An 18,233-nucleotide genomic window follows, 5' to 3' on the forward strand; every position below is an offset into this window, starting at 1 on the left:
TTGGAACGTTTGGGAACTGGTAAGGCCGATGAGGTGGAGAGTAACTGCTCTCAGGGAAGAGGTTGGCCAGGTGGGCTGAGCCAGAGGTGCAGGGAGGGCGTGCCCAGCACGGTGGGAGCCTGGAATGCGTTCTAATGATGTAGGGCAGCCATGGGAGGGACTGAGCACAGGCAATGGTGGAGAACAGGAGAGCAGAGGGGCCAGGGTCACATCCTGGAGGGAAGTTTTCTGACCTTTGGCCACTGCCTTCCACCCAGCCTTTTCCCGCCACAGCGGGACCAGCTGCAGAAGGAACTTGGAAGAAGATTGCCTTCTTGTGGCTGCTTAGCCACACCCCAAAGGGGCTTTGCTCAAACTCTGATTTCCTCAACATCCCTGGGCAACCAGAAGTAGGACTTCCCTAGCAAGTTGGCCTTGAGCAATCAGAGGAGGTTCCCTGGGGAGAATTCAGACAACCCCAGGCACCTCTCTCTCTCTTACTGGCCCAAAGAACTATCAGACCTGCTGCTCCTCCCATAAAAAGTGAAGACTGTGAAACCTCTCTGGACCAGCACATGTAACACACAGGGGCTCATGTTCACCTGGCCTGCCTCCCCTCTCGCATCAGTAAACCAGGGCTTGGAGAGGTGAAGCAGGGGCCCACCTATGCCCAGCTTGGATGGCAAAGAGCATGGAACCCAAACACAGCAAAGCCCGTGCTCCTGCCCACCATGCCGCCCCTGCGGCTGCCTCCCTGATGCTCCCCCGAGCATACGTTTCTAGAAGTGGAGCTAGGGGCTCAGAGGTGTGCGCCCTATGAAGGCTACAATGGCACCCCCAGATTACCTCCTCCAAGGTCTGTACTGTGGGGTACATATACTCAGGTTTCACATGTGCACCTTCATTTCAACTGTAAGGTCAAAACACCGCCATACCCCAAACTCAGAACCCTGACCTGCTTGTTTCGCTCTCAGGTTAAATGCAGGGCACTGCATAGGGAAGGCAGGTGCGCTCTGAAGACGACAGAATCGGGACTGGTGAGCCAGAACACCCCCAACCCGCAGCAGCTGACAAAGGCATCTGGTTTGATTACTTTATCTCATGACTGGCCCACACAAAGGAAAGCCAACCTCTTCCCTGAGTTTCAGCTCCACTCCGTCAGGCTGAAAAGGTCATTTAAATCTGTACTGGTTTCCTATTTTTGGAAAATGTGAATTTGAATTTGCTTGCCCTAATCGTTTGGATTATTACCAAGACAGATGAGCTCACACATAGAAGGTCTTAGAAGCAGCACACAGGGAGATAGGGAGCCAGGCTGGCCCTTCCCAGCTCACAGGGGTGAGCTGCACGAGACCCCTGTGACAACGTGCGACTGCTGAATAAAGAAGCCAAGGTTGCTATTATCAGAGCAGTTGGTGATATCCAAGCGTTTGATGCTTTCTAAGGCACACAAATATGTAAAAGCAGTTTGTTCTTGACCACTCCATCAAGCTGCTAGGGCAACATTTCATTTTCATCCCCACCTTAGACACGAGAAGTCGGGCTGGTGGGGGCGGTATGTGGCCAGTGGCTGGAGAGCAGAACCTACCGTTCAGGACTAGAGGTCACAGGTTCCTTGCAGACGCTGCCTGAGCTTCTGCTACATTTTGACCTCTTCTCAGCCACAACTTGAGTGTCGTTTGCTGGAGCCAACCTCCCCATGGAAAACCTACCTTGCTTTGCCTAAGTGTGTCAAGGCCCAGACAATATTCTGGTGAGCTGCACACCCCAGCCAAATGTGGATTACTATACTAAAAGACCCTCGACCCTAAGGCCCCAGTTCATGAGACTGCAGCCCCACCTCCACTCATGCCAAGCAAGGTTTTATCCAGAGAAGTGGTGAAGGTCTTGGAAGGGCAGCATCCACAGTCACCAGACTCATGATGCTAACTAACACTGGCACTTAACCCTTGAAGGATGGTTCTCTCCCTAGATGTGGGCACCCTACTTCATTCAGGCAGCCTTCTTTGACTAATGCAGTCAATTGAATGCCCTCTACGGCTTTTCAGTAAATGTCTTTCAGGAAACATGCCCAAAGAACACAGGAAAAGTAAGTCTGTTCTCCCTCCATGGTTGCAACCACAGAGTGCCCTGAGGAGCCTGACTCTGCATGACTGTGATGGAAGAGAAAGGTCAGCATGAGTGGCTACAGAAATCAGTGAGCCTTAGCCCATCCAGGAAGGGCGCTGGGGCTCAGCCAGGAGCAGGCTTTGGGTCTAATGGCCTCTTTTTAGCTGGATGTGTTACCTGGACACTACCCGGGGCTACAGGAGACAGCCTGGCCAAGGGGGATGCTGTCTCCTTGACTTCACCGAGTGAGGCCCAGCCCAAGGAGCTGGATGGGCATGCTTTTCACCTCGACCGAGGTTCTCAAGCTGGGCCAAGGCACCCCACACACCTGAGTAAAGCCACAGGGGTGCCGTGGGCTACTTCAATTTTTTGAGGGAGACAGGATCATAACCTGACACTTGCTGAACTCAAAGCAAAGTACTAGCTCAAATAGTTTCACCAGTAGATTGTGCTGTGTTCCTTTAGATGGTGCCATATCTGTGTGAAGCTGGGTTTTCAGCAGCGCACCATGATAAAAAGCAAGTATTGCACAAAAATCAATGTGGGACAGGAGAGCAGTCATGTCCAATCTGATTCCAAGGTTTAGAAGCTGAACCCAACAAGTGCGCATGTCCCATTAGTATGTAATTACGGGAGCTTAAGAATGAAGGAGAAATATTCATTAAGTGGTGTGGTAGGCTGAATAGTGGCCCTGACAAAAGGATTTTGCAGATATGATTAAGGTCAGGGCCTGGGGATGGAGAGATGACCCCAGATTATTCAGGTGGGCCCGACATACTCCCAAAAGTCCTTATATGAGGGAGGCAGGAGGGTCAGAGTCAGAGAAAGGTGGGATGATGCTCCGATGCTGGTTGTGAAGGTGGAGGAAGGTGCACAAGCCAAGGAATGCGGGTGGCCTCTGGAGGCTGACAGAGGCCAAGGCATGAGATCCTCCTCCGGGGCCTCCAGAGGGACCAGCCCTACCGCCGCCTTGACGGCAGCCCAGTGAGACTGATTTTGAACTTCTGCCCTCCAAAACTGTAAAAGAGCAAATGTGTTGTTGTAAGCCACTAAGTTTATTTTTTTAAAGCAGCCACAGGAAATGAATACAAACAGCTAGTATGTTGTTAGGACATAAATACTTATTAAGCTGTGTGAACTATTAGGTGTTTGTTTCAGCCTAGGGTGCCAGGAAGAAAATGACCGAGACCTTAAGGTTCTGTGAAAGTTTGGGAACCTCTGACCCAGGAGGAAGGCCCGGGGTCCAAGCCCCCTGATCTCACGATCCCATCTCCATTTCTGTGTATTCCTTTCTAGTCAATAGGAAAACCTTCCTTTCTTTCTTCCTTTTTTTTAACCATTTCAAGGCCGACAGAAATCCGAGTTTTGGCTTTGCACCTAGCTGGTGGCTATGCTTCCTGTGACATCTACAAACATGCAGACGCCCACTGAATGGAGCTCTCTGGTCCCCTGCAGAATGTTCTATTTCACACTGCCCAACAGAGGTCCACAGTCAGTCTGGCTTGGGCTGCAGGAATGAAGGCAGACAGACCTCTGGCTTAGATTTCTGGTCTCTGGGGCTGTCTTGAGATAACTAAACTTGATCGATTATTAGATTACTGTCATCTGCTGTTGTTCCACTATTAAGTGACGTAATAATGAATGGTCTCCAAGAAGATCGTGTCTCACTGAAAAAGCTGGAGGAGAGGAGGAGGTGGAGAAGGAAGGGAAACCCTTCCACAAGCTGCTAAGTGCAATCACCCCATAAGGAAAGCGCTGGGAATACGATGGGTGAAAATGCCAACTACCTGAGGATCCGCAGAAATCCCCTCTGCTCCCCTGCACAGCAGCCTCTGCCCTGGCGGGTTTGGGAGTCACGGGTATGGGAACGGCCTCCGTATCCCCTCCCCCAGCCCTCCCAGCCTGCCACAGATAATGAGCCTCAGCTGCAGTGGCAGACGCTCCTCCTGCAGCTCCGTGTGCACTTGTTCAACACACTCAGCGCCCCCCAGGTGCCCAACCCCCCTGCAGTCACTGGTCTGGGAGCGTCCCCAGCTGGCTGCCTGGGCGGGCTGTGGTGAGGACTCCCAGGAGCCCCAGCCAGACAGCAAGCCCAGGCTCTTAAAAAAACACACACACACAACAAAAAACCGCTTCCTGTTGCTCAGAACCTCTTGCACTCTGAGACCACAACAAGGACTTCGTCTGCCCCTGCCAGCAGCTGAACAACTCGGCCCTGGTAAAGCTCCTGATGAACAAATCCGCTCATTGTTTTCTGGCTGGCTGATAACTGTCTTTGTCTTGGAAACAGAAAGAGACTTTTGAGCATTTGGGGCTATGAAGCAATAGTTGTTCCAATGAATGAATACATGTCAAATAAGGAGAGCTGTCACTGATGTTCTTTTAGACGTGCATGTGTTCAAGCAGCTGTCAGACAGACATTACATCCAGTCACCGTGGATCGGGGGCCACTTACAGGCCAGTGGAATCGGAGAATCCCATTACTACAGTTGGGTGGAAAATGTCGTGGCACTTCCTCCCAGCCAAAGCAAAAGTGGGAACCATACTAGTCATGAAATTCTTTTCATTCTGACAAATTCATCTGCAGAGGAACTTTTTCCAGACATGAATTTAAAAATGAACTTGTCCAGGAAGGTCCTTATATGAAAAGACGCTATTATAATGGAAGTCTCTAACGAGGTTCTGTAAAAGATACGGAGATGCTGACATACATTGTTAAATAACTCTCCAAAAACCTGAAGGCATCCATTAAAGCAATTTGGCACTGGCATTTGTCTGGCTGGAGCATGCTACTAGGTGAAGATAAGATCGCCCTGGTGACACAGTGATGGAGCATCACGCACCTGGAAACATCACAGTTAATATGCCCAGGAGGGTCCCTCTCCTAAGCAAAGCAGAGGCAGACTCATAGACAGAGAGCAGGCTGACAGCTGTGGGGGGCGGGGCAGGGCGGGTTTAGGGGGCTGGGTGGGGACGGGTGGATGGATTGGGAAAAACAGGAGAAAAAGAGAGAAAAAAAAACTCATGGTCACAGACAACAGTGTGGTGATTGCCAGGGGTGGGGGAGGCAGGGTGGGGGTTGGTAAACGGTGATGAGAGGAGACCTGACTTGGGGTGGTGAACACACAACGCAGTGTACAGACGGTGTGTTGTGGAATTGTGTACCTGGAACCTGGATAATTTGGTTAACCAGTGTCACCCCAATAAATTCAATACAAAGGAAAAAATAGCAGATGTCCCAAAGGGCTTTTGGCAAGCTCCGATCACAGACTGTTCCTGGCCGATTTCTCTGAGAGCACCTGCGGTGCCAGCACTCTGATCTGATCATGAAAACAGGATCCATGTGCTGAAGGTCCCAGCAGGAGAGGACTGCCCTTCTGCTGTGAACCTGGGGGAGGCCGATTATTCCCCGGGATACAGCAGCAGCAGCATCTCAGGCGGCTGCAGGGGCTCCTCCTATGGGGAGTATTGCCCAGTGAGGACAAGGACACGGGCTGTGTGTGGGCACACCTGGCTCCCACACAGGATGGCTTTCCTACTAGCACCTGGTTCGGAACAGGTAACCCTCTACAAGGGAGTGCAGTGCATCTGAACTGGCATCTGACGGGAGAATTCTTCTCCTGAGTGTCAAGGTCAGTCTCTTGTTGGCTGCATTCTTCATGGTCCAGGATTAATGATCTTCGGACCATGCTCCCCCAACAAAGTTCCCTGCCAGTCGGTAGCCGTTCTGTCTTCTTCGCAATGGGATTCTCAGGGCCACAACCACACCAGGCACACAAACTGCTCAGTGAACATCTGTTGTTGAAAGGTGACCTGCCAAGCTGCTTCCTCTACCCCAGCATTCAGTCAGCTGGCCCTGGCCCAGCCAGCCCCTGCCCGGCCTAATTATCACCACACATTTCCTTCCACTGCCCTTCATGCTCGGAGAATGGAGAAAGCAGATTAAGACAGTCAGAAAAATAATGCACTGCCAATGTACTTGTAACCAAAAGGAGAAAAAGCTATAGGATCACTTATTGATCTTTCAGTCAATGAAGTTTATAAGCCAAGCCCCTGAGCCATTCTGCTAGGCTGTATGAGAGACTGCCACACAATTCCTTTCTGACCTCCATGAACTTTCAACACAACCCACAAGGCAAAAGAAATTCATTTAACAGTTCTGCTAAAACACAAATCTGTTTTCTGCGTAGGTGCTGTGGGCAAAGCACTGTGCGAAGAACAGTAATTTAGACATTCATCCTTGAAAAAGTGCACACCTAGTAAGGAGAATAAGACAAGTGTGTAAGTAATTGTGCAATTGGGCGCAGAGCACAAGCAAAAGAGGCCCAAGGGCTGGAGGAGAGGCCCTTGCTCAGAACATGCAAGGCCACAGCCAAAGTCAAGGATAGCGTCAGGGAGGACTGCCTGAGCTGCGTCTCTCTGAAGTCTGGGTCAATTCCTGCTAAGTAGAGGTGGGAAGGGAGACAGACATCCCCAGACAGTGATCCCCGTCAGCAAAGCCCTGGCATTTCCCTCGGAGTGGGCTGTGAAGGGCGTGCAGCTCCCTTTGGTTTGTGGAATGAAATGAGCTACCTCTGCAGCGTGGCCTTGTAACTTAATTACCCTCTTGTCTTCAACCTGAAGCAGGGACTTCCAAAGCATTCAAAAGGTTTCTGATGGCAAAGTGTCAAGAAGTGGCTTCTCAGCAATGCTCCTGACCAGAAGGAGCACTGAGTGGGGGGGTTGGGCCGGGGTGGCTCGGGACCCATGTTCAGGACCCTCATGGCACCCATTGAAATACAACCCCCAGCTCCCTGAGTTCAATGTGCCCACTGGGACATTCCTGCACGTGGACAGGAGGAACTGGCCGTACCTCCCCAGAGACCTCAGGCCAGACATAGATTTGATGATTGTGAACCAGAGCACATACAAAGCCCAGAACCACTCAGGGGGCAGAGCAGGGCTTAGCTGCACTGCTAACAATGATGAGAGGCATCGGGAGGTGCGGGAGAGCTGAGGGGCTGCTCTCGGGAGAGTAAGCACAGGCTGCCCAAAGTCCTGTGCACAGCACCAGGCTGGGGGTTTGGGCTGGGGCTGAGTCCACGCTGGCCAAGGAACTGAGCGCATGGCTGCTGCAGTGGCGAATTATGACTCGTAGCCTTTTCGCGGTAAGTCTCTGAATCACTCTTTCTCATCTCTGAGGAAGCGGAGGTAACAGGTGAGGAGAGGTAAGAGAGGGCAGAATCGAACCTCCTTTCAAAGACGGAGACTCTGTGAACTAGATTTAGGGAGACAGCCACGGCAGGGGACTCCTAGAAAGAGTTTACTAACAGGATGGCTCTGTGGGCACCATGGAAAGGAAGCGGTGAGGACTGAGGTTAGAACCTCATGTCAAACCAAAGTCTGGCGCCGTAGTGTGTGTTCTCACAAACTCGTGGACGAGGGGTCCCGTGGAAGGAGTGCCCTGGGCGTGGGCATAGTGCTTGCTTGACAAGTGCACGACAGCTTTGAGGCAGGACGGCCAATGCGGCCTGCACGTGGTGTAACGGGCGGGTTTAAAAACACTGGATTTCATCATCCTGAAGTACACTGTGTTTTGTTTTTTTGTTTTTTTTTTAAGATCTCTGAAATCAGGCATGCCTTATCACTGCTCTCTGCCAGGCCCACATAATACAATTGTCATCTGGACACAAGGAGAGACCCTCTTTTTTTTAAGCAATTAAAAAATACACTCAAGGCCCTGGCTGGTGTAGCTCAGTGGATCGAGCGCAGGCCTGCGAACCAGACAATCGCGGTTTGATTCCCAGTCAGAGCACATGCCTGGGTTGCAGGCTGGTTCCCTGTAGGCCAGTTCCCAGCAGGGGATGCACGAAAGGCAACCACCACGCATTGATGTTTCTCTCCCTCTCTCCATCCCTTCCCCTCTAAAGATAAATAAATAAAATCTTTAAAAAAAATACACTCAAAAAGTATATAAATCACAACCATATCACTAAATTCCCTGAAAATGAATATTCTATGTAACCATCACCGGCCTCAGGGAGCAGAACGTGCCCTCCCCCCGAGGCCCCGCCTCCGGTGCTCCCCTCCCCCCAAAGGCAGGTGCAGGGAGCACACTGATGGCAAAGACGACAGTGTTTTACAGAAACCCATGGGCTTCGCTGGCTTCAGAATCATGGGCTTCTCTGAATGTGAAGAAGCTTTGGAAGTGCTCTCACTAACTTATTTTGCTAATATTTTCCTCTTTATTACAAGAGTAATACTTGATAATAATTTATGACTAAGTAATTGTAAGGGAGTTTTTTTCAATACTGAATAAAAATTCTAAGTGAAAAGAAAGCATTGTAGGATAGTTCAAATGGAAAAGCTGTATTTTTCTTCATCGTGCATAAAATAAAATGGTGACTCTCACAACTGACGATGCCTTAAATTCAGTGCAATATGGTGGTCGAGCCACCTCACGCACAGTCCACTTGGAAAGACATCCAACTGCCAGTTGCCTACTGCTAACGGGGAAAGGGCTCCAGCCCAGGCTCCAGCCTACACCCTCACTAATTACTCGGAGCCTGGGGGGATGTAAAGCCAAAGGGATAGTTAACTCAGAGAATGACATGATCGGGACCCAAAAAAGATTTTGGCAGACTCCAGCGGGGGCTGGGTCTCAGAGACACCTCTTCAAAACCACAGTGAGATATCACCTCGCATCTGCTAGAATGACTGCTATTACAAAGACGACAGCTAGCAAATGCTAGCAAATGCTGGCAAAGATGCTGCTGGGTATGTAACCCGGCGCAGTCACAGTGAAAAAGGGCATTAAGATTCCTCAGAAAGGTAAAAATAGAACCACCGTTGACCCAGCAATTGTACTTCTAGACACTTCTCCAGAGGAAAGGAAGCCGCCGTTTCGAGGAGCTGCGGGCGCCCCTGCCTTTACTGCGGCACAGTTCACAGCAGCCGAGACAGAAACGATCCAAGTGTCCGCCGACGGGTGAGTGGATAAAGCAGACGTGGTCTACATGTACAAGGGAATCTTGTTTGGCCATAAAAAATAACAAAATCCTGCCACTTGTGACATGGATAAAACTTAAGGGCATTAGAGCAAGTTAAATAAGTCAGACAGAGAAATACAAATACTGTATGATCTCACTTATATGTAGAATTGGAAAAAAACCCTCACAGAAACAGAAATCACATTTGTGGTTGCCAAAGGAAGGGGGTGGGGGAAATGGGTGAAGTGGTGAAAAGGTACAAACTTCCAGCCATGAGATAAATAAGTTCTGCGGGTGCAATGTACAGCCGGTGGTTACTACGGTTAACACCACTGTATCATACATTTGAAAACTGCTGAGAGTAGATCTCAAAAGTTCTCATAACAAGAAGAAAACATCACTCTGAGCTAATGGCCATTGACTTAATCTGGTGATCATTTCTTAACATACATATATCAAACCATTATGTGATACACCTTAAATGTACACAGTGCTATATGTCAATATCTCATATAAGGCTGAAAAATAAATAAAAGACGCCTCTTGATAGCACACATGTTAATTCCTGGGTGTTTGCTGAGGGCCTGCCATGTGCCGGGCTTAACATGGGAGCAACGAGGCGATGACACCACAGTTTCTGCCCTTGAGTAACACAAATTATCACGTGAGGGTGTCCGACGTTTTCAGCCAAAGTCACGTAAGTCCACCATTAAGAGGCATCTCCTTAGTTGACTGTACATGTACTGAGTCTGTGCATTGATGTGAACAACAAAAAACTTTCAACTGACCTCCAGCTGCGTGACAGAAGTATCTGACCCAAAGCAGGAGTGACGGCTTCACTCAACTCTGCCTCCCCCCATCAGGGCTGCTCCGGGAACATCACGTCCAATCTGCACCTTGAAAGGACTGACCAATCTCTCTTACGAGGGACACACAACCAAGTACCCACAAGCACTGTTCTCCTCGCCTGTTAAGTCCAAAGCAACCCATCAGGATTCACTGTTTTGGAAAAAAGAAATGTGCTTGCAAAAGCATTTCAATTTAAATTTGAGGGTAAAACAAAGATTTTTTTTATATCAAAGTATTCAGAAAGTTTGTCTTTTGTACCTTCTTTGAAAGACTTACAGGAGGATATATTCTAGCAATCCAGGGTGAATCAGCATGAACACACACAGGGTGTGTTTCCCTCCCACACCAAAATCAACAAGGAAAACTAGAAAATGCCACATGTCTATCCAAGAAGACGGACAGCGAACAGTATGCTTGGGGACGAAGGGAAAGGGAGATTACAGATATTTCTCTCGATGTTGGTAAAGTTAAAAAGTGTATTTAAAAAGTTTAATGCCAACCCTGACTCGTGACAGAGGGAATCCATCAATGTGACCATAGGCAGGGAAGTCGCTGGGGGTGGGGGTGGCAGGTGGACAGAGGATGAGAAAAGCCTGGGAAAAAAGATGGCACTAAAGCAACCTAATTTAATAAGTGCTTTGTAAGAGTGTTCTTCAACAAAAATAAAGGAAAGAGCAGAGAGCTACTGAAATTCTGGAAAGCACACAAAATGAAGGGATGAATGAATACAAAGCCTACCTGAACATGGTGTCACGTGAGCAACGGTGAGAAAGTCAAGGGCATTTACCTCGGGGTACGTAACCTGGGGGACAAGGCGGCGGGCGGTCTGCGTGTTTCTGGACAGTGACGGAGGGATCAGATTATTTTAGTGGCCCTAGAGGGAACGATGAGCCCGACGGTGGAGCCCCCACAAGGCCGCAGTCTCCACTCACGAGAACGGTCCCTGCAGAGTCCCCTTTGCAGGGAAGCCAGCAGCGGAACGCGCACATCTCTGTTAGCAGGTTCGTAGCGGGAGAGGCTGTGGGAGCTCCAGGGCTTTGTGCCATGTCCACTGAGATAACATCTTAGGATGCTCAGTGTGGCCTTCCCTCCAGTGCAGCTGTCACAATGGCTATATCCCACAGCGACTCCTATTTTATGACCTCCAGGAAGGAGGACGCATCTAAAATGTTCACAGTGCACAGGAAGGAGATAATGGACCATCTGCTGGTTCCCCAGCACAGTGAGAGAACAAGGTGGCATAACTGTCCACAAAGACCTCCTAAGAGAACCATGACCCCACTGGGGCAGTAAGTGCTGGGAGAGACCATGGAAGAGCCACTCTCCCTGCCTCGAGGAGCCTGTACTCTGGTGACTCTGCCTCCCTTGCTTCAGCACCAGCGTGGTAGGCTCTAGTACAAACCACATCTCACCGCAGTGCCAAACCCAGAAGGGTCCAGGAGTTCAGTTAGTCCCCAGTGGATCAGAGAGGAAGGAAAAGGGGTATCTGATTACATACCAATGGCTCCTCCAAAATCTAAGCCTTTGAGATTTCTTAGTTCTTCAAAAGTCATTCTAAGTCCCACTCGAAAGTCACACCTCACACAGGCATTTGGGTATACATTCTGCACTTTACTAATATTTAGTTCATCCTAGGAAATTCCTCAGCGAATTGGTGAGCCCTCTAGTTTAAAGCAACAACAAGGAGGGATTTGGTGACAGCTGTTTTCCATTAATTTCTGCTATTAACTTTCTGAGTTGGTTCCACTATAACCAAATGTTAGAATTTACTGCAAGGCACAACCCCGCTGAGTGAGCCGCTGTACCTCTTTAATAAAAGAAGGACACAGCTGACAATTTAGAAACAGCTGGATGCAATTTGGATACAGACCCAATTGGCCTTCCATCCTTTTGGGTAATTTGGCAAAATAAGTGCATATTGCCCCAAACCCCGGTATAGAAATAGCTGCATTCAATTATTGGGTTGGATAGGCTTCCTGAAAGATCTGGGACTTGGTCCTTCTCTGAAGAACCCAAGGGAGCTCAGGGATGGGACTGAACAAACGTCCATTCTCTTCCCACTTGGGGCTTTGCTGCCGTTGGCCCAACGAAGGGCCAAAGCAAAGGGCTGTGTGTATGGGACACCTGTGTCTCTGCGGGAGGGAGGCTCTGGGCAAGCCCTGCTGGACACAGGGGCCACCTGGCAGGCCGCCGTCAGCCCGCCGCTTAGTAGCCATAACACCCGCCATCCAGGCCGGTGGTCAAGGTGCTCTGCAATGTGGGGCCGGTCAAAGCTGCCCATGCAGCCCTCCCTCCGATGGCCGTGCAGGAGGGGACGCTGCCACTATGCAAAAGCGACCTTCTATAAGCAACCTTGCATCTGGCTGTTGAGTTTTTCGAGACAGAACTTCAGCTTTAATCGGGATAGTTTCACTTCTCTCTCTCTCTCTCTCTCTCTCTCTCTCTCTCTCTCCCTTTGCTAATGTTTTCTTCATTTCCCTACACACATTACCCACATCCTTCTGGCTAAATCACTTGGCACATCCAAAACCTGCTCATCAACATGGAGAAACCTTAAAATTACTATTGTGTTATATTGGTGTTTTCTAAAGGTCATTTTGTGCTCTTTCGACATTCTCCCTAATGCTGAAACATAACAATATTTCAAAGGATATTTATTTAATCTACCGTAAGGAAATGACAAAAAATATAGCCAAAAAACTATATGCAGCATTATTTATAACATCAAAAATTGAAAATAACCTAAATGCTGAAAACTATTTTAATTCTGCTACATTCATTATGGCACTTCACTGAAATATTATAGAGGACAATAATGAAAACAGGGTATCATGAAAATGCTTATGTTAAATGGGAACGAAATAAAATATGAAAAAACAAAGATGTAAAATTATGCTCTCCCAGTTTACAACACTGTAAAAGTAACATAGGACAATGCCGCGGCCATCCTGTGTGCCCTGCGCTGTCATTACAGGGATCAGGTGAGCTAACAAGACAAAAAAAAGTCATATGGCTACAGAACTACACAGATTCTCTACGGTATTAATGTGAGGCATGTCAGGAATGGTCAGTACGTGAGTCAACAGCACGGTCGAAGCTGTAAAGATCACATCCGCAGCAGGAGTCCTAAAGAAAGTGGCCGTTTCAAAAGTCCTGCTTTACAATTTTCACACGGTCTCCTATTCATCTGTGTCAGCGTGTGCAGATGGAAATTCTGTGATGGGGAGCTGGCCATACCAACAGTCCTCCTGTTCAGAGAGTCCTTTAACAAAGCAAGAGCTACCCTTGCTTAAATAAAGGCTTTGTGTCATTTGAGTGAATGAGTAACTGAGAGCAAGAGAGGAAAACGAGAGAGAATGAGAGAACACCCTGGCTGGTGTGGCCCAGTGGATTGAGTGCTGGCCTGTGAACCAGAAGGTCACCGGTTCAATTCCCAGTCAGGGCACATGCCTGGGTTGCAGGGTGATCGATGTGTCTCTCACACATCAATGTTTCTTTCCCTCCCTTTCTCCCTCCCTTGCCCCCTCTCTAAAAATAAATACATAAAAATCTCAAAAAGAAAAGAGAGAGCCCTGGCTGGCATAGCTCAGTGGATTGAGCGCGAGCCTGCGAACCAAATGATCATGGTTCGATTCTCAGTCAGGGCATGTGCCTGGGTTGCAGGCCAGTTCCCGGCAGGGGACTCATGAGAGGCAACCACACATTGATGTTTCTCTCCTTCTCTCCTTCCCTTCCCCTCTAAAGATAAATAAGTAAAATCTTTAAAAAAGAGAGAGAGAAATCTACTTTAGGAGGTTAACTGAACTGTCCGAGACTAGCAATCTTCCCGAGGAACATGGAGCTGTGCTGACTGCGGGGGCTTCTCCACGTGGCACTGCAGACCCCGGGCGGGATACTTCTCCGTAGTGAGATCTGGGATGACACTGACCAACTGACCACCCTGCCAGGGCGGGTGTGTCGGTGTTTCAATTTCATTTAATTCTTTACTTCATTCTTGATATTCACAATTAACTCAAAATTTGGTTTTCTTCTCTCACGAGGCTTCCACCTCTTCTCACTGGGCCCTGTTTTTGTGCTTTAGCTTCCTGGGTTCACCCCCGAGTTCCCCAACTCGAGGATGCCAGCCGAACGGCAGCCTTCTAGGCTCGTTTACTCTGGCATTTTCCATTTGCTCTGCTGTCTCTAGATTCTCATTTCCCCCCAGCACATTGGTCATTTTTGCCACTGGTGAGTCATTTGCTCTGAGTCATGCCTGGCTGTGGAGCCAAGGCCAGGGAAGTGCCTCATAACACACCTGGTTGACGACAGGATGTCACGGAGGGATGGGGTCTATGTGCAGGCGCCCGTTTCCTCAGTGCATTTGGTAAGGAGGAGAAAAAATGGCCCTTTCTTTCTCTTTTCCTTCAGAGTTACCATTTCTCTCAGCATCTGTGGAAAGAGCCTTAGTCAATTAGTTTCAGAGGCAGGAGGACATTTTCGGAATGAAACTGGACACCCCAAGGATGAAAGCAGGTCTTCTTGGACAAGGTTCTTACTCCTGGACCACTCCCCCCACGCCCTGCCCCCAGAGCGGTGAACGCGCTGTTCCGCACAGGCCCCCAGGCAGCACACACAACTGAGAAGACGAGAACGGTGCCCGCCAGGGGAGACCGGAGAGGACCCCCAAATGCACCCTGGCACCCAGTCTGGATCCTGGAGCAGAAAGCGGCCTGGGTCTGCGCGCCACTCCTGCCCTGACGAGCTGTGTGCGGGAGGCACATCACGCTGTCTCTCCATGATGCCTCGGTCTCACCTTCTGTGAAATGGGGACGCCTCCGTGAACAGTGGCCACCCCACAGTGTTCTCGCGGGGGTCAAAGTGACAACCCCCACACAGTGCACCTGGCACATTGCTGGGCACGGCAGAGCCGGCCCAGTAAGGATGAGCTACAGCCGTCGCCCCTCACCCCTCAGGAGGGCGAACTGCCCCTCCTGCCTCTCCCGTCCCCCTCGTCCCTACCAAGAGCTCAGTTTAAGGAGCTTGACTCTGAAAATAAAAGCTCCTTCCCTGCACTCTCTCCTCCAAGCCTCAGATTTTACCATTACAGACTCATTTCTTCTAAGCACCGTCCTTCCAAGAATAAAACTCTTGGCAGAGGTGCCACCAGCAATTAGCACGTGGGAACAAACAGCTGACCGGGTCTGCACAGAAGGGGCTTTGAAAAGGCAGGAGGAAGAATGGAAGCACAGCCCACAGGGAGGGCTGGCGGCGGGACTTGGGGACGCTAAAGGACGCCAGGTCCGTGGAAGGAGACACAAAGGAATGGCGGGATGATGCCACTGGGGACAAGGCCGGGAATCTGGGGGGTAGGGAAGGCACAGCCAGAAACGACTTTTCACCGGTTTTTTAAAAAGATTTTATTTATTTAGTTTTAGAGAGAGGGGAAGGGAGGGAGAGAATCATCAATGTGCTTGAGAAACATCGATCTGTTGTCCTTTGCACACCTCCAACTGGGGGGGACCTGGCCTGCAACCTGGGAACATGCCCTGACTGGGAATCGAACCCATGACCTTTCTGTTTGCAGCACAAGCCCATCCCACTGAGCCAGTCAGGGCTTCACTGAACTGTTTGTATCATTTGAATCTTGTAGCATCTATATGTGTTACCTAATAGAAACTAATTCAATTAAATAAGGGAGAGGAGTACCTAATACTGGGTAAGACAGAGCCAGAAATAAAAAGGTCTCTGAAGGCGAAGGTGTAAGTCATTTCGGAATTTGGCTGGCAGCCTGCCCTGCTCTCACCCACTCCCCTACCCCCTCACCATCACCCCCAAATGAGAAAAGTTGCGTTATGAACTCCTGAATGGCTCGTTTTTTAGAACATCAGCAATACCCTTTCAGGGTCAAAATCTGAGACACTGAAACTCAGAACTCTCAAAACCTTACAAAAAGCCGTTCAGATTCACTGTGCAAGCTCCACAAGGGAGAGCGAGTCCACTGATGATGTCACCCCCTCAGGGCCATCATGTGAGGTCTACCGCCGGTGCGTCACGTTCCGCCGCCCCACGTACTTCACCGTTGGGCGTCAAGGAGCTATTCCTCCAGCACAGGACCGGGCAAAGCAAAAGAAGGAAATATGAAAGGAAATGATTCCTGAAGGGCCCCCGCAGAGCCATGGAAGAAACCCCGTTTCCTACTGCACCCCAATTAAGATGCACCTCACCAGAGGGGGCGGGGAGGGAGGCCTTGGGTTTTGTAATCAGAGTTGGGAGGTTCATCTGGTCCTGCATGACCCCGGGCAAGTCATTCAATTGCCCCGACCCTCACCCTCCTTACCTATGACACGCAGAGATCTCTGCTTACCTTGCGAGTTGTAAGGAGCATGGAAGTTTTATGCACAAATATCCAAACATTATCATCCCTACGCCACTATCCCTGAAAATAACCCAGCAGCTCCTTCTAGTTTTTCCTTTTAAAAATGTCGCTGGATCCTGAAGTTGGGAGGTGTTATGCGTTGCATCCACTAAAAACATATGTTGCAGTCTTAACCCCCTGAAGCTGTGAATGTGGCCCTATTTGGATACAGGTCCTTTGCAGATGTAATTAGTTAAATTAAGGTAAAGTCACAGTTGAATAGGGTGGGTACTAAATCTAATCCGACTGGTATCCTTACAAGAGCGGAAGCTGAGACACACACAGGGAGAAGGCAGAGAGCCAGGGGCAGAGATGGGAGGGATGCAGCTGCAGGCAAAGGATGCCAAGGATCGCTGGGCATCTCCAGAGGCTGGGAGAGGCACGAGCAGACTCTCCCTCTGAGTGTCCCAGGTTGCTTGCCAACACCTCGATATTGGATTTCTGGTCCCTGCAACAGTGATAGAATAAATTCCTGTTGTTTTAAGCCACCCATTTTGTGGCACTTAGTTACAGCAGCTCTAGGAGACTAACACAGGAAGTTCTCTGGTTTTACTATATGTTGAATGTGTGAATTCTCCTGCCCAAAGGTCAGCCAGTCAGCTTATGTATGACCGCCTCTAGTAAAAAACAAACAAACCCCAGCAGTATCTACCAAGGAAGCAATCTCTCCCATCTATGAAAAGGTCTGACTGTCATAAATACCATTCATTCAACAAATGTTTATTGGGCGCCTACTGAATGTCAGAAACTGTTTGGAGCACCGCTGAGACCGTGGTAAATGGGGAGCAGACAATAAAAGAAAACATTCTCAAATAAGGACATTTTTGATATTATTATGAAAAAAATAAAACAGTGTAATTGCATAGAGTGAGTAAGTTAGGACCCAAGAAGAAATTATCTTGATTGTTAGGGAATGTCCCATTAAAGATGTGCTATCAGAGCAGTGATTTCATCACCAGGAAGCCAGTCATGAGAAAATCTGGCAGAAGGAACCCCCAGTGCAAGGGCCGTGAGGCAGAACAAGCCAGGCATGTTCGAAGCACAGAAGAAGGTGGGACTTCTGTGAGTGAGAGTGCGGTCGCCGATGAAGCTGGAGAAACAAGCAAGGTCAGTCAGTAGACCAAGTTTCACTTTGACCCCATGAGTACTGGGAAGCCTCAGGGGTGAGGCACAATTTGACTCACAGGTTTTAAAAGGTCACTCTGACACAATCAAGTTCTTACAACTGAAGTCTTTCTCACTATAACTTTTGTCCTTTGGCTTTGGGGATCTTGGGCCTGCCCAGAACAAATCTGATAAATGACAGTCCTGAATTTTCTTTAGGCTGGCTCCCAGGATCCTCCTGGCTTACCAGCTCTAAATCACTCCCCACTGCATCCGTTTCCAACGAACATACTTGATTTCCCCCCTATACCCTTCATGAAATGTGTTGTCTAGAAAAGAACACAATATTCTAAGGATGAAGCAGACTGGGACTATCACCTCTCTCACTCCAAGTCTATGGATGTGCCCCAACTTCACCTTGCTTCAAAGTTTGTTTTGTACCACTGACCTGCTGAAACATTATCTACATAACTTCCCACTGAAGTCCCTTTTTTGATGTCTAGATCTAGAGAAAGGGGTTAAACCTTGTTCTTCCCTAATGAGAACAGCTGTGCAGTGTGTCTCTTTTTTTTTAAAGTGTCACCATTACCCAAATGATGCCATATATAAAAAACACTGGATAAAAGAAACAAAACTACTGGGTTAGCTTCTGAAGTTTCCCAACACTGCATTTCTCCTCCGGATGGAGGACGAGGAAAATAATTATGGCAAGTTTCCCTATAATTGCTTCGGTCTCTTGCACCACACAGCTGAAGACACCTAGACTATTAGGAAACACTGAGCATTGAGAAAAAGACACTCCCTGCAATCATACTTCCTACTAGATTTCT

The 18,233-nt window shown here is 49.0% G+C and overlaps 1 protein-coding gene across 3 annotated transcripts in view; it reads right to left on the reverse strand.

The window, feature by feature from the left end:
- KIAA0513 (KIAA0513 ortholog) overlaps positions 1-18,233 on the reverse strand; it is a 44,718-nt gene that overhangs the window by 24,033 nt on the left and 2,452 nt on the right. The window contains exon 2 of one of the 3 annotated variants that reach the window (XM_037142404.2): positions 14,200-14,333. The exons of the other annotated variants lie outside the window; for them this stretch is intronic. The gene's annotated coding sequence lies outside the window, so the exon portion shown is untranslated. The remainder of the gene's footprint in view (positions 1-14,199; positions 14,334-18,233) is intronic. 3 annotated transcript variants of the gene reach the window in all.

This window comes from Artibeus jamaicensis, unplaced genomic scaffold (assembly GCF_021234435.1).
Source record: "Artibeus jamaicensis isolate MK-2021 breed Jamaican fruit bat unplaced genomic scaffold, CSHL_Jam_final contig_464, whole genome shotgun sequence".
Classification (NCBI taxonomy): domain Eukaryota; kingdom Metazoa; phylum Chordata; class Mammalia; order Chiroptera; family Phyllostomidae; genus Artibeus; species Artibeus jamaicensis.